The sequence below is a fragment of the Echinops telfairi genome, unplaced genomic scaffold (assembly GCF_000313985.2).
Source record: "Echinops telfairi isolate 266 unplaced genomic scaffold, ASM31398v2 ScPeMD7_2;HRSCAF=8, whole genome shotgun sequence".
Classification (NCBI taxonomy): domain Eukaryota; kingdom Metazoa; phylum Chordata; class Mammalia; order Afrosoricida; family Tenrecidae; genus Echinops; species Echinops telfairi.
In genome coordinates, this window is record NW_022103898.1 from 58,486,196 (window position 1) to 58,501,497 (window position 15,302).

General features: G+C 36.1%; 1 pseudogene; it reads left to right on the plus strand.

The window, feature by feature from the left end:
* Nucleotides 1-1,799: 1,799 nt before the first annotated feature.
* Nucleotides 1,800-15,302, plus strand: part of LOC101662003 — a 37,650-nt pseudogene continuing 24,147 nt past the window's right edge.

Consider the following 15,302-nt stretch of genomic DNA (forward strand, 5'->3'; position numbering starts at 1 on the left):
CAGTTACTTCATGTTTCCAGCCTCATTCTCACCTTTCATCCGTGAGCAACTTTGTTGAAGTTTAATGCTTCTTTGTACACGCTCAAAGAATTATGAGCAGTCCCTTTATATGAAACCTATCACATGTTGCAGGCGGTGTACCGGGAAAGTATTTAAACCTGCTTCTAATAAAAATTGAGGCCCTGGAGAGTCTATGTTTCATGGCCCCCCACACTCCAAATTTGGCAATCTTATCTTATCTATAAATTTTCTCATTGCAGATCATGCCCCTCTTGAACCTACAGTAATGTATATAAGCACCGGTCTCTATGTTATCTTAAACATGCAGTATACTTAAAGCTTTCAAAAATAGATATCAGTACAAAGAATAAAAATATAGGGAATATATCTTAAAATAAATATATGCATGTATATATAAATCTTAACTGTATTATTTTTGAATCTGAACTTGTCACCACTTTACCATTATGATTTTGACCCATAGCAACCCTATAGACTAGAGTAGAAGTAAACTTGTAGGATAGAGTAAGGTTTCCAAGTAACAATTCCACTACATTTCAGAAGCAGATTGCCATAATTTTTTTCCTGTGGAGAAGCTGATGGGTTCAAACTACAACCTTTGTTTAGCAGCCAAGTACTAACTTTACCACCTAGGTTCCTTATAATTGAAGAAATGTGAAATAAAGCAGTTGTAGACTTTATTAATGTCAAGAATAATAAACAGCATATAGTCCAACCCAATAGGGTCCTTATAACTATCTAATATTTGACTTTGTTTTGGCATGGTGAGTAAAAATGACTTTACTGTTACTAATTTCAATGGTATGAATTTCAACCTTCCATTCTATCACCTGACTGACATGTCAATATTCCTGACAATTTAACAATGGACCCTTGTGTGATAGAAAGACCCAACTTCATCATACCTTTCCAGTCTCTTTACTAATCCTTTTTATCAGCAATATCAAAAGTGTATTTTAAAGTCTCTGGTTGATGCAAAATGACTAATGCATTTGGCTGCTAACCAGAAAGCTGGGGGTTTGAAGAGATATAAATTTGCATTTGTAAAAAGGGCTAGTAGCATTTTCTAGAAAATCAACATTTAGTACTTTACTACAGCACAATTCTATTCTGTTCTGCCACACATGTGATCATCATGAATCAAAATCAACCCAATGATAATGATTTAAAGAGGTGTTCCTTATTTGTGTATTATTCTAAAATAATTGTGAAAAAAATTTCCAGTGCAAAAGCTATTTTGAAAATCTCAGTTGGTGATGAGTTTTAAATTGATAATGATATAAATTACCTATGTTTTTCTTTACGCTATTTTGTTCCAAACAAATTCAGAGGCATTAGTTAAACACATGCTATCCATTTGAATTTAAACATCATTCTAAATGTATAAGGAAATATTAAATTTATGGTAATCTATGGTAAAGGAACAGTTGCCATTTCTTCCATAGTTTGTGATAAGCTTTGTGGAATCTATTTAAAATAAAATTGAGAAATTGGGATTTTTAAAAAAATATTTTTTAGTACATGGGCATAATGGGACTTAAATTCATTTTTAAATGCAGCAGTGATTTGAAATATTTATGTTCAGAGATAAACATACAAAATCTTGTATGTATTGGAGTGGAATTTAGAGTGGCATCTGGTTTTCAAAAACTCATTTGATGTGGGACTTCCAGATTGAAAGGGAAAGCAGTTTAGTGTCTGTGTTAGGATTAGCAAATATGGTATTGCTTTTCCATTAAGATTAGTTGGCAACTATCAGCTGGAATTCTAGAGAAATCATGCTGTACTCGGAACATGTCCAGATGAGCACGGAAACTTACTTAGTTTCTATCCAGGTACGTACAGCCGAGAAACGTTTCACAGTGGCAAAACCCATGGGATGTTTGCCATAAAAGGGTTTGAGTAGCACATCAAATGAATTCATTTCTTATCTAGATTGTTTCATTTAATGAAACACCCTATTATTTTACATATTTATATTTTTATTCTTCTTATGTAAAATTAACTCTATCAGAGATGGACTCATCTAAGTTGGTACTGATTGTCTCTGAAACTTGAAAAAGAATCTTCTAAAACCAAGATGTCACTGATTTGAGTCCTAAAATTTAAAATTCAATGTTTATAAAATATTTATCCATTTATAAAATATGACTCAAAAAGGAATATGATTTTTGTATTATATTAAATTATAATATGTAATATATCAATTTATATTTCTATATACAATGTATATAAAATATATTAATTTATGTATCTAAATTAGAATGTATTCTTCAGGGGTCACTTGTTTTTTACTTGTATATTATGAATTAGGTAAAATTTTACAGAGCAATTCATCAGTTTTACACTCAACAATTCATACATAATTTGTCTCAACTTATATTCAGTAAATAATTCCGGTGTATTTAGACTTTTAAAAAAATAGTTCCAGGTGCTCAAGGAAAATTAACAAAATGCATGTAAACTATTTTGTTGTCTGGTAAAAGAGACGGGCACATACGTGGACATAATACAGATTCAAGATGCAATATAATCAGTCTTGTGGCTAGAAAAAACACATATTTTACATTTGTATTGGTGAGTAAATGAAGAGCAACCTCTCGAGAGGAAAAATTGTTTAACAATATTTATATAGAACCCTGTGTGATATTATGCCCAGTACCATGTTCCTAATTGGACACTTTTGACCAAGTATCTATCTATCTAGCCTTTTGTGACCCAGGCCATGTGCTAAAAAGCTACTTGGATTTTAGACTCTGGTCTTTCCAGGAACACAACAACCTTAATAGGCCAAACCAGGACTTAATGTGCAAATACCACTAAGTGGACAGGGCTTTACCTCAAACTTCCTTGTAGCTCAAGATTTAAGACGGAAACAAAGCAGATGACTGTTAACTCAAGATTTGGAATTGATGGTCCTTGAACTTGGGTTCAGATCTCTTGCCCTGAGGGTGCCCAATGAATGGTAGTGCAGGACTACTATATATTTACTGTTTAATGCCTTCCTTGTTTTATTATGACATGCATTAATCTGGTAGGCATGTTCTGCTTTGTAAATGACTGTTATTGAGTGTTTTGCCCTGTCACCAACCCTATTCTGTGTAAATATTGTCCAGCCACTCAAGAATTTAATCTATACAACTCCACAATTCATGGATTGTGGTTTGTAGTCAGCCTATACTTTGTTTGATTTTTTTTTTAATCAAGTGTTTTAAATTCTATACCTTTGGCTAAATAAATGACACTATCAATAGAATTACCTTATGTCCCAGGGGGATAATTGATAATTTTCTCTAATATAAAATGATAATGATATCACTAAAGTGAACCAGAGACTTATCAAAAACCATAGATAATATGAATTGATTTGTGGCCCCCACTTAATTCTAGCCCCAATCTAAGAACAATTAGCTTTTATGATATGACCCTATTTGATGCTCAACCTCATGAGGAGAACATTGAAGATATGGGTGCTGTAGCAAACTGTGGCAAAGAAACTAGGTGGTACCCGACTATCAGAAAGAGTAGTATCTAGGGTAGTATCTTAAAGGTTTATGTTTAAACAAGCCGCCATCTGAGGCATCCAGTATGTCCAGATACAAGAATCATACCAGCCTGTGTAATCCAAGGAATGTAAATAATAAAATCCAAATATGAATGAGGGAAGGGTATCAGAGCTTAAATTGTGAGCACTCAGTTAGCAGAAGGCTATGGATGAGAGTGGAAGCACCAAATTCATTTGCGGGGTCTACACATGGCTAAAGCCTCCGGTGAATCCTTTCTGACCATAGTTGAGGGATGTGTATAGCCTTATCAGACAGAAAGCATTGTGAAATCAATGATGACAGATACAGTTAAGTTAAAATTTATCTCATTATTGAATTCCCTTATGACCCATTCTGGATTTGGTCTAGTTTTTTATTTTTACTGCTTTCTTTTTGAAGAAGTTTTTTTTTTGCTTCATTTTGTTGTTATGTGCATGCGCGCGCGCGCGCGTGTGTGTGTGTGTGTGTGTGTGAGATTTGGTATATTTTTCTGTATATGAAATCAAGGAAGGTATACCTATAGGGACAATAACTGGATTGATGGTTTCCTGGTGGTATGACATAGGAGGTTAGCGAGAAACAGGGAGGAAGCTAATAACAAAGAGTGAAAAAAAGAAGAAAATGTTATAAAATTGATTGTGGTGATGGTTGCACAACTGATCTTAATGTGATTGAATCATTGAATTGTATGATATGTGAAGGTATATGACAAATAAAATTGTTGAACACGTGTTTTAAGGGACATTTGCTAAAATATATTAATGAATTAAATCTACGAAATGTTTGATATAGCAAATTGCCCTTTAGGAAGCTCTGACCAAGTCAGCATTCAAAACAAGAACATGTTGTTCTTCTGAGAATCTGTTGAGGCATTAGTTAAGTGGTAGAATTATTACCCTTCATGTTGGAGACTTGGATTTAGTCCAAGTCAGTACATCTAATATATAATCAATACTCATCTGTCTAGAGGCACTTGTGTTGCTATGATACTGAGCGGGTTTCAGCAGAGCTTCAGATTAAGAGATGGGTTAGAGAGGAAGGCTTGGCCATCTACTTCTGAAAATCAACTAATAAAAACCTCTATCAATCGCAATGGTATAGTCTAAAGCTCACCATGTGGATGATTTAGGACTAAACAGCAATTTTATCCTATTATATAATGGGTCATCAGGAGTTGAGAGTGGACTAGACTGTAGTTTACAATCAGAATAACACCTAAATGAAATTTAGAATAAAAGTGCTGCCCACTAATATATCCACTGGTGATGAACATTTAAAAAATCACACATACAGATTTGGTGAATATCATGCATATTTCAGCATGTATATGTTATAATTATTTAAATTCATTTTTAAAAACTCACTGCCAAGAAGTCCATTCTGATTCACAATGACACTGTAGAACAGTGTAGATGTGCCCATTTGGGTTTCTGAGCCTGTAAATATTTATGGGGACAGAAAGTGTTATATTTCTCTTCAGAGCAGCTGGTAAGTTCGAACTGTGGATCTTGTGGTTCATAGCCCACTATGTAACACAACCATGATTCCTTTTGGTTCCTATAGATATCCCATAATAATAACACATAACTACAATGTGTTCACTTTGACCATAGCGCACCGCTGTGGTCAAAAGAAGCACAGCCTTTATCCTGACCATCTAGCACGACTAAGTAAAATGAAGGCACTCTCTAAATTCAGACTGGGTTTCCACGATAGTGTCTAAGTATTTCTAGGTAATAAGTGTAGCAGAAGAAAAGTATCCTTAGGTAAGCAATATGTCACACCTTCTATTAGATTGTTAGAATTCCTTCGATATTGTATAAACTAGAATAAGAATCATAACTAGCCTCTTGTAGGCTCCTAAAACAAGTACAACTTCTTTCTGAGAAGTTTTTGTTTCAATTCTGGAACTTTAATATGCTCTCCAAGCCTTGTGTTTCTCTTGGAGGTGCCTATGATTGCCTAAAGCCTTCAAGTTGCTTCACTGAGAGGGGCAGGGAGTGATTGAATCAAGCAGAAAGATGTGCAAAACATAAAGAAGAAAATCATTGCTTCGTATGATATTTTTTTAATGGGAAGATATCTGTTTGCTTACTAATGCAAATATCTATACCCCTAGAGTTAGTTTGCCATAAAAATAGCCCTCTAGTTATATATACTACTACATATCAGAATTTTCCTAAATACCATGAATTTTACATACCAGGAAATAGATTTATCTGATACAGTAATTAAATAGTGTCAAAAAGAGAGTGCATGATAATGTTGACAGGTTAACTTGAACCCTTGTAGTTTTTATTTACTTTTTGAACTGTATCCTAGTGTAGGTTTAATTTAGATACACACGTCTCCAATTCCTTTAGCAGACAAATCCTGAAATGAAGATCCAAGGTAAGTTAATCAATGGAATTTACCTGCATTTTTACTGATGGCACTTAATATTTGGCAATTTATGCACACACTCTGTCATTAACCAGTAAAACCAGCCATTTTGAATCTAACACCGAAGGAGAGTGCTTGCTATCACTCTTGGAAATAATCTTCATGAAGTGTTCTCAGGCGTCACATTAAGCCAAAAAATAATTTCAATGGCTCCTGGAATCGGCTAGCAGCTTTTCTTTTCCTTTATATATTTTATCAGCTCAATGATCCCCTTTTATAAAAACCATAAAAGATAAGATCCTGGGAGAGAACCCTTTGCACCTGCTAGCAGGAGAATGTGGAGCCATAGGCACAAGGAGTTGGCAAGCTCCTTGCAAACAAATAGAACGTGAATTAACATCTTTTATTTAATTCAATTCTCTTTGTTCTAGTTCCCTCTAAGTGGGTATCTCTAATAATACATTTAAAATAGGGCAATAATTTTATCAAATAATTGCCACTAATTAGAAGATCTTTGGTGTGCCTAGTTTTTCCAATTCTTCCCTTCAATAATTTCTGCAATTTTAGTTGGTCCTTCAGGTGACCCCATTAGCAGCATAGCTGAGATTTCACAGTTTGGAGTCTGGTTCAGCCAAATTAATTAAGTACCATTTTCCTTCTGGGAAGAAATTAGCTGTTTAGATAAATATATTAATTGAGTGTTTGTTTCTGCTTATTGTAATCATACACAGAATCCCTTGGCACAATTATACCTTATTCCAAAACCCTGTTAGAAGATTTTCTTCCAGATATTACAGGGAACTTTTCATGACATCTATTATTTTATCTTCTGTGGAAAATAATATATGGTTAACTCCTCCCCAAATTTACTATAGACTTCACAGTTTTATACCATTTGAAGTAAAAGTAACTTGAGGAGTTTTGATCTCATGACATTTAATACAAAGCAGGTCTTGAATCAATCTCTTTAGCTCTATGAAGTCAGCTGACAAAGTTACTGAAAGGGGTCTGTTCTTATCACCTCCGTGGAGCCCCCATCAAAGAGCATTGCTGAAATATGGAGATTGTACAATGATGGCTATCACAGCATCTTTGCCCTCAACAGAAATAAATCACAGGCACAAAAAACTACAATAAGATGCTCAAACATAATAGCTGTAAGGATGGCTTAGGAAAGGGTAGTGTTTCATTCGCTTGTGTATAGGTTCACGGCAATTCATAACCAAGACAATGGAATCTAACAACTAAAACAATCAGAAACAAACCTGAAAGTGTATGAGGAAAGAAAGAAAATTACTCAATAGAGGGGCTATTAAATGTTTATTAACTGTACTCAGTGTAATGTGAAAGGTAAAAACATTATAAAATGTGACAATAATCTGTTTGATACCATAAAGTCTGCTCTGGCTCACAACACTCCAATGTGCAACATAGACACTCTGGTGTCCTCCTCACAGCTCTTGTCATATTTGAGCTCACATTTGCAGCCAAGTGCTAACCCATCTCCTGGAGCATTTTCCTCGTTTTCACTGATTTTTTACTTTCCCCAACATGATGGTCACTCAGGATTGTCTCTACAGATAACATATTTAATATATGTAAGACAACGGCCTGCCACATCCCTTATAAGAAGTATTCTGGCTGTACTTAACTCCAAGTCAGAGTTGATTGTTCATCAACCAGTATGTGGTACTTTCAATATTCTTCACCAGCACCATACTTCAAATGCATCACCTCTTACTTTTTCTTCCATAGTCATTGTTCAGGTCCCCTATGCATATGAGGGCCATTGGAAAGACCATGGCTGGAGTAAGGAGTAACTAAGTCCTGAGAGTGATATTTTTGCTTTTTAACACATTAAATGGGTCTTTGTGCAGCAGCTTTGCACAATGCAATGGATCTTGATTTCTTCACTGCTACTTCCATTAGCATTGATTTAAGATCAAAGCAAAATGAAATCTTGGGCATGTTCAAACGTTTTCTTCTTATCATGATGTTATTGACCCAGTTGGAAGGAGTTTTGTTTTGTTTTCATTGAGTTGTAACCATATAATGAAAATTGCATTCTTTGATCTTCATCAGTAACTCTCCCTCTTTTAACAAGCAGAAAGGTGTTATTTCCATACTGCAGGTGGTTAAAGAGTCTTCGCCTGAGCCTAGCGCTGTGATCTTCTTCATACGGTCTGACTTCTCAAATTATTTGTTCAGCTAACAGATTGCATCAATATGTTGAAAGGCTACATCTCTGCCAGATATCTTTCATGATTTTAGCGACACACTTCTTCTGTTAAAACAACTGCTTCTTGGTCTATGTATGGGATCCCCATGAGCACAGTTAAGTGTTCTGGATTCCTCTTCTTCATTTTCCATAGTTTGTTAATGATCCACACAGTTGAATGTTCTTTCTTAAGCAATTAGACAAAAGTAGATATCTTTTTGCTAGTCTCTGTGTTCAACCAAGATCCATCTGACATCAGCAAGTGATTTCCTTAATTCCTTGTTCTGAATCTGGCTTGTCTTTCTTGCTATTATCTGTCAATGATATATTGCTGCAACCCCTGGCAAATTTCCTTCAGCAAACGTTTTTGCATGTGGTATGAATGATTGTTAGAAAAAAACTGAATTATTTTGGATCACCTTCCTGTGGAAGGAAGACAAATATGTCTTTCTTCCAGTTGGTTGACTAGGTAGCTCTTCTCTAAATATCTTGGCATAGTCTAATGAGTGTTCCCAGTGCTGACACTGTTATTTGAGACATTTTAATTGGCATTCTGTCAATTCCTTGAGACTTGTATTTTAATTATACTTTTAGTGTAGCTTGGATTTCTTTCCATGCTATCTGCTATTGATCATATGTTACCTCTTAAAATAGCTAAGTGTTCATCAATTCTTTTTGATAATTACTGTATACATTCCTTCCATCTTCTTTTGATGGATATTTCCCCATTGAACATTGAATATTTCCTCCTAGAATTGAATATTTCCCCATGGAATCATTCAATACTTTAACTCTAGTCTTAAAAGTGTTCTTCCATTCTTTCAGTCTGACATAGGTTAAGTGTGTTCCTTCCTTGGTCTTTTAACTCTAGGTCTTTGCACATTTCATAATAATGCTTTCCTTCACCTTCTCAGGAAGCCTTTGAACTTTTATGTACAGTTCCTTTACTACATCACTTTTCCCATGTGTTTTAGCTACTCTGTGTCAAGGTCCCGTTAGGGAATCTCAGCTGACGTCCACATTGGCTTTCTCTTTCTTTCCGTCCATTTATCATGCTTGTCTTTCCTCATGTACGATTTCTTCTTCAGTAATCGCTCAGCTCCTCAGGTCTGTGGGCATTCATGTTCAGAGTGCCGAATCCGTTCTGGAGATGTTCTCTCTGCACATCCAGGTCCCCTGACATCGAGCTGATACAGACTCATAGAGATCCTGTAAGTCAGGGTAGAACTGCCCCGAGAAATTTGCGAGATTGTAATTATTTACCGAAGTAGGATGCCCCTTCTCTCTCCTGTGGAGCAGCTGGTGGTTTCAAACCGCCAACCTTGCAGTTAGCAGCCCAACATGTAGTCAATCTGATTCCACGTGGTGAAGTCACATGTATACTTTTAATGAATGTTGTTGAAAAAAAGGTATTTGCAATGGAGAATCAAAAGATTTTCCAAAATTCCATTGTGTGATCACCACTTTTGTTTTTAATCACCTTTAACCTATTTTCCAATTACTGATCATTCCTCTTTCTTTTCTGCTTTGCATTCCATTTACCAGTAATCTTCAGTACATCTTGATTGCATCGTGATCAATTGTATGCTGAATAAATCGAGTAATTCTTCAATTTCTTCATCACTGGCTTTAGTCGATGGTTTGTAAATTTGAATAATACCTGTATCAAATGGTCTTCCTTATAGTGATATAGATATTATCCTCTCACAGGTGGTGTTATGCTTCAAGATAAAGCGGGAAATGTTATTTTAGATGATACATGTAATGAAATTCATCTTGAGTGTGTTACTCCTGACATAATAAGCCATATGAATGTATAGTTCATAATATCCAGTACTGGTCTGTGTCAGCTCACTACCTCCTATGTGGTGTGATGATCTTTATGAATCCCATTCAGTTTTGCAGACTTGCTGGTGTTGTTTTCTTTCTAGATTCATACATTGTCTATTCTATTTTCTGATTATTAATGTATGTCTGCATTGGTTTCTTCTCAATTTGAGTCACGCCCCATTAGCAAATGGAAGTGCAGGAGGTTTTGCTCCATCCACGTAAGTCAGGAGGACTTTGCTGCAAGGCAGCAGCTCTTCCCCTGTAGTATTATGAGTGTCTTTGAAATCAAGGGACACATTTTCTCAGATTTTGTTAGACAATGTTGCATGGTTATTCATAAAATTTTCATTGTTAATACTTCAGAAAGAGTCCCTGGTGGCATTATGGTTACCTGTTAGACTACTAACCACAAGGCCAGTAGTTCAAAACCACAAGCAGCTTCTCAGGAGAAAGACTGAACTTTCTATTCCCGTGAAGAGTCACAGTTTTGGAAACTCACAGGAGCCGTTCTGCCCTTTCCTACAGGGTCACTCTAGTCAGAATCAAATTGATGGCAGTCTTTGTTTTGTCTTGTTTTGCTTTTTTGTCCCTCAGAAACTATTGCTTCTTCCGAGTCAGTTCGGGTCTGGAAGTGCCACCAAAACTTGTTCATTGTGTGTGACCCTGTTGTTGTTTTATTTATTTTTAAAAGAGTTTTGTTAGCATATACTTTACACATCATAAAATTGAATTGCTCAATTGTATTTAGAAGATCTGTACAATCATCACCACAATCAATTTCATAACATTGTCTGCTCATATTCATTGTTGTTAGGTCTTTGTCGTCCCCCCCCCACTCCATCCTCCCTTACCATGCCCCTAACCACTTACTGTCTCTATAGATCTACGTATCCTGGATTTAATATATAGAAAATCATACAACACAATCATAAAAAGAAAACAAAACCCAACAATAATGAATAGATAAATCATAGCAAATCCTCAATCAAGGAAAAGTAGAAAATACTAACATCTGAAACAAAGGATAGCCTGTTACATTTTATCTAACTACGTCTGTAATAATGGACTCTACACGGCTCTTTGTGAGATAGTAAGGGTACTCACATCCCTGGACTATGATCAGAGGGGATTCACGGAGGCTTCATCCATGTGGGAACCCTGAAAATGGATTTTGAGTGCCACTATCATCCATAGGCTTATTTAAGTGATATCACAAGTGAATGGCTTTAAGAAACAGAAATTTATTCTTTCACAGAGCTTTGGCATCACACTGTACTATATTACCCATATCTTCAATGATCTCTTCATGAGGCTGAGCGTTGAGCAGGGTCATGCCAATAGAAGTAATTATTCTTAGGTCGGGGCTAGAGTTAAGTGTGAACTCTTAATTTGAAACACTAGGTCCATAGATTCCAGCATCATAGCAACAAGTCAGTCTCCACAGTATGACAAATTGATACACCAGACTGGGGCAAAAATCCACTTACTATAAAATGCCTGTGCTGGCTTCGTAAGGGCATATAACCAAAAGGCTGTCAGTGTGAAGCCATCAGTAGCCCTCTGGGAGAAAGACGTGGCAGTCTGCTGCCACAAAGCGGTACAGACTTAGACACCTAATGAAGTAATTCTTTCTGTCCTATGTAGTTGTGAGGTGGCATTGAGTAGATCCCAACCCATAGTGCACAAGAGAACAAACTACTCCCTGGTTTTGTGCAATCCTCACGATTGTTCCTATGCCTGAGCCCATGGTTGTAGCCCTGGTGTCAATCTATCTCATTGATAGCTTACTCCTTCTTGCTGCCCCTCCACTTTACCAAGCTTGATGTCCTTCTGCATAGACTTGTCTCTGAAGTCTTGCCATCCTTGCCTCTAAGGAATGCCTTAGCCATACTTCTTCCAATACAGATCAGTTTGTCATTTTATCAATCTATGGTACTTTCAATATTCTTTCCCAGCACAATTCATATGCATCAATTCTTATTCAGTCCTCCCTATTCAATGTCTAACTTTCATACACATGTGAGGCAATTGAACATACCATGACTTGGTCAGGCACAACTTAGTTCTCAAAGCAACGTCCTTGCTCTTCAATACTCTAAAGAGGCCTTAGGCAACAGTTTATCTAAACCAACACTTCTTTTGACTGTTGCTTCCATGAACATTGGTTTTGGACCCAAACAAGACAAAATCCTTGCTAACTTCAACCTTTTCTCCATTTATCAAGATGTTATCCATTGGACCGGTTGTGAGGATTTTGGTCCTCCTCACATTGAGTCATAATCCATACTTAAGGCTTTTTTAAAAGCCTTTATCAGCAAGTGCTTCAATTACTCCTCACTTTCAGCAAGTAGGATTATGCCGTCTGCATCTTGTTGGTTGTTAATAATCTTTCCTCCAACCCTGACACCATGTTCTTCTTCATATAAGCCAGCTTCTCTGATGCTTTACTGGACATACAGCTTGAATAAGTATGGTGAGAGTATGAAAACCTGGCACACACCTTTACTGATTTTAAAACCATGTGATAGTCCCTTACTCACAACTGCCTCTTGATCCATGTACAAGTTCTTCATGAGCACAATGAAGTGTTCTAGAATTCCCATTCTTCACAAGGTTATGCAAAATAGAATACATTTGTACAATAAAATGCAAGTAAATGTTTCTGGTATTCTGTGCTTTGAGCCAAGATCCATCTGACACCAGCAATGATAATCCTTGCTCCAGAACCTCTTCTAAATCTGGCATGAACTTCTGGTAGTTCCCTGGAATGTACTGCTGAAATTTTTGAATTATCTGTGTAGCAAAATTTTTCTTGTGTTTGATATCACTGATATTGTTCTACAGTTTGAGAATGATATTGAGTTATCTTTCATTGGGATGGGCAAAATATGGATCTCTTCCAAGCAGTTGGCCAAGTAGCTATCTTCCAATTTTTTTTTATATAGATGAATAAGTGCTTCCAGTATTTATCAGCTTATTGAAACACTTCATTTGGGATTTCATAAATTTCTGGAGCCTTGTTTTGACTAATATTTTCAGTGAAGTTTGAACTTTGTCCTCCAGTGTAATTAGTTCTTGCTCATCTACTACTTCCTGAAATAGTGGAATATTGACAAGTTCTTTTAAGTAGAGTGGCTCTGTGTATTCGTTCCATTTTTTGATGCTTCCTGCAACATTCAATATTTTGCCCATACACTCTTTCAACATTGGAACTTGAGGCTTGAATGTTTCTTAAGTTCTTTCCGTTTCAGATATTCTGAAAGTGTGCTTCCCTTTTGGTTTTCTAATTCTAGATCTTTGCACATTCCTTTATAATATTTGGCTTTTTTCTCTCAAGTTTCCCTTTGAACCTGTCTTTTACTGACTTTTTTCTTCATTAGTGATGTCCTTAATGTACTCACTCACACAGGCCATCATGTCTTCTCTCCTTGGTGTTCAATGTACTAAATCTATTCCTGACGTGTTTCTGAAATCCAAGTGGGAGAGACTCAAGGTCATATTTTGGGCTCTCAGGTGTCACGGGGACCATAACAATTCATAGAAACCATATTCACAGCAGAATGAATATTACCTGTTTCTGTTCCATCCTCATCGTTACCTATAACATGTCTAAAAATTGTGAGATGAAGACTTGTCTTCCTTGATTCTAAGGAGCAGTCTTGCTATATTTAATCTGAAACAGAATTTTTTTGTTTTTCTTGCAGTTCATGATATATTCAATATTTGGCCATGAGACAAAACCATTGGTATTGCTTGACTTGTTTCCCCAATAACTGTCAGTTTGACTGGTCATAATTCTCTGGCTGGGCAGATCTATTATTATATAATATGTCAGTTACATAATGGCATACTATAGTGTGAATTGATATGATAAACTAATAAGGGTATAATGAATGCAACACCCTTAATCACATCACAGCCCTATTTTATATAAAGAGAATTTCCCTCCATTGTGGCCTTGATTTTTTTTTAATTTTACCAGAAGTAAAATGGAGAGAAATGAGCAAATATTGGAGGGACCTATTAACATCAAGAAAGAAGAGACAGATCTGAGTAAATTCTTTGGACTGTGAACTCCTTTACTGTGAAACTCCTAAATCCAGATAAAGATTGATGCCAAGAGTAGGTGAGAGAATAAAGTTCTATTTGTTAAAGCCAACCACTTGTGATAACTACAGAACTAATAATCCAGATACCTAAGACAGGCATTAATTTTTCTTTGAACATTTTTAGTTATTGTTCAGTTTTCCCATGTGCATGAAGCAATTATAAATATCATGACTTGGGTCAGACTTGTCTTACACTTCAAATAAATATCTTTATTCTTTAACACTTCACAGAAGTTAGAATTAACTCAAAAATTGTTTTTTTAGGGTTTTTTTGCAACAGATTTTCCCAATATAATATCAGTAGTTACTCCCCCAAAACTGAATATTTTTCCCAAGCTATGTGTATTATTTAGCATAAGCTAGAGAAACAAATCCACATTCACATGTGTATAAGAAAGAATTTTATATCAAAGATCAATTGTATATTGAGAAAACATCCCCGTCCAGTCTAGATCAAATCTATAAGTCTGATATTAGCCTATATGTCTGATACCAGTCCATAAATTCTTTGTCCGACTCACACAACACATGCAAAGATGCCAAATACAGGAAGATCACAGGCCAGTGGGTGGAAAGTCCTGTGGATCCAATGGTGGTGCTCGCATCTCCGGGGCTCTGGCTGCCATCAGCGTGGCTCCATGTGACTTGTCAATAGGAAGGTGAATCAGAGAAATAATATTGCCCACCTCTTCTGATGTCAGAATTAAGAGGGAGGAAGTGCCCAGAATCCTTAAGAGAAGACTACTCTCACACAGAGACATCATTGGCTATGACCTGATTGACAGGCCAGACTCAATCCCTTCACGCATAATACTCAAGTTGATGCAATATTATGTAACTACCACTCTACATATTTAATTTTTTTACAAAACAATCTTATCACCTTCAAACTCTGCTTAATACATTTGTCAAATTTGCAATTCCATTCTTGGAATCCTTTTTCAAACTCATCTGTTTGGATAGCTGACAGCACCTCCTTCGTTTTTGTTTTTTTTACACCTCTTCTACATTGTCAAATCGCTGTCCTTTCATGTCCTTTCATTGTTTTTGCATTCACAGAAACAAAAAGAAGTTACTGTGACCAGAGAGAACCTTCCCAGGTGATGCCACTGGGTGCACCAACTCAGAGCAAGTTGCAAGATGCTCGCCAGTGAGAAAAATGCATATTACAAAAGCTTCACCCTGCAAAGATTTTTT